The sequence below is a fragment of the Olea europaea genome, unplaced genomic scaffold, assembly GCF_002742605.1.
Source record: "Olea europaea var. sylvestris unplaced genomic scaffold, O_europaea_v1 scaffold6445, whole genome shotgun sequence".
NCBI classification, from domain to species: domain Eukaryota; kingdom Viridiplantae; phylum Streptophyta; class Magnoliopsida; order Lamiales; family Oleaceae; genus Olea; species Olea europaea.
Window position 1 is genome coordinate 9564 of NW_019264815.1, and position 2288 is coordinate 11851.

A 2288-nucleotide genomic window follows, 5' to 3' on the forward strand; every position below is an offset into this window, starting at 1 on the left:
AATCACGTTATTGAGTATTTATCCTTTTCAGCCACACTACGTGTGGTGCACGTGCAATTCACATGTGACAGATGTGAAATGGATGCCTAAACTCTTTTAAAATTCCTTCCTGAATGAGCACATTTAATTATTTAAAAAAATTGGGAAATGAAATAAAAAACTGGAGAATTTGTCCTTCCAAGCTTTAATATAACTTGTAAGATTCATGTGCAAGTCACTCGATGTATGTAATTTTTTGTTTTTTTTTTTTTGGGTTTTTGGACGATCATGAAAAGAAGTAAAATGTAAAAGATGGGAATTACAGCAGCAGAAGCTCTAAAGTATAAACAATCAACTTCTACCATCTTTGGAATGAAGTATTCACCACCGAGCACAAGCACGGCCAAAAACATGGATTAACCATATAGAAAATGTGAGTAACAGTATAAACCAGAAATGAAGTCCCAAAATGGTATCAACATCCAATGGGCATTCATATCCAATTTAGTCCAAAGATTAGTGTTTTATATATCATATGCAACATAATAGAATATTCATTTCCATTCGATATTTCAAACAATGCCAGTTACCACAAAATAGTTAAGCAGGTAATATCTGTGTCTTCAGTCGCATATTCTTAAGACAACTGATTATTGACAAACAAAAAAAAAATAAATAAATAACATAGGCTCGTATAATTGAATAAAAAATTATTATATTTAGAAGAGTCTTTAACTGATAAAAATCTGAAGACCAAAACCCTTAGCCACTGTTTGATAACCATTATCTCGGAAAACCAATGTTTTGAACAGCGTTTTTTTGGAGAATGTGTAGCTAAAAAGTAGGTAAAGTTTTGGATTTAAATGCAAAAAATTACATTGCGTGTATGTGTGGTTGAAGAGGAGAATGCAGAAAAAAGAGTTTTCAAATAATAGTGGTCACAAGTAAGGGCTTAATATCCATCCAAATGCCATAAATAATACATTAAAAACCGTAGAACTCTTCTGTAGCAAAGCCATTCTCTTTATCTTTTCCATTGGCTATCTTTGGCGACAAACACTGATTAATGTTAGTCAGAACCCCACTGTTTGCAATGATAACTTTTCCCAAAAGCTTGCTCAAATCTTCATCGATTTTTACAGCCAATTGTTTATGCCTAGGTGCAATCCCGTTCTTCTTCTTGTCCGTAGCCTCGTTTCCTGCGAGCTCCAAAACCTCAATCAACAGAACCATATAATAAATCCGGAAAATAAAAAATGTACGAAATGGGAACAAACAAAACCCATAACGCATCTCAGAAGCAAGGTATTCAAGAATGGCGGAGAGGCATACTGGGGCACCAGCGTTGACACGCTCATCAAACTTTCTATTACTTAAAAATCCAGTGATTCTTCCAACTGGGAATTCAAGGCCAGCTACGAGATCGAGATAAGTATTTCAATTACTTGGGCTTCCATCTACTACCCTTAGTGGAAACCGGTTGAACTCATTTTCAGATTTTAATATTACTGTAAATCCTAAGGGCCTGCTTGGGAGATTTGGCGTACCGGTTATTAGCGTTTTTTAATGTACCGTTTAGGAGCATTTACAAGAAGTTCAATTTTGAGTGGTTCTAGTACCGATTTATAAAACTGTCAAGCCTATGTTTGGGAGTTTATTATCCACTAGTTTTGAAAGATTTTTAGAAGAATAAAATTATATATATGTTCCTTAATAAAATTTTCAGTTTATGGTTTCTTTTATGAAATTTTTTGTATATCAGTGATACTTTACTTATAAATATAAATATTTTTTTTACTTATAAGCAATGTCATTAGCAGCTTTATTTTGAAGTGCATTTCGTGAGCTCCCATTCAAACACAATAAATAAAAACCACATGTAAGAATTTAAGCGGCTACAGTCAAACATACCAGATCCATTTTCTTGATCTGGTACTAAGCACCTAAAAATATACAATGGATGGTAATTATAGCAAACTTGCATCACAACATAACTACTTTTGAGGCTTCTATAATTGCTTCTGTTAATTGAATTGACTTGTTAAAGTAAATCTTGTTGTTACATACAGAAAACACTATCACTACAACAAAAGTAGCTTTTTATGGCATGCATTTATGGCGTGCATCTACGGCATGCCGTAAAAATAGACCAATTACGACATGCGATGTATGTATGCCGTGAAAGATCAAGTAATTAGAGCATTTACGGCGTGCAGCCTCTGCACGCGTATTAACGGGCATTTACAGCTTGCACTAAAAAGCACGCCGTGTTATATTGTCAAAAAATTCATTACAAAGCCCTAAAAACA

The 2288-nt window shown here is 34.0% G+C and overlaps 1 pseudogene; it reads right to left on the bottom strand.

The window, feature by feature from the left end:
- Positions 1 to 963: 963 nt before the first annotated feature.
- Positions 964 to 1469, bottom strand: LOC111390059 (annotated as a pseudogene).
- Positions 1470 to 2288: the final 819 nt, after the last annotated feature.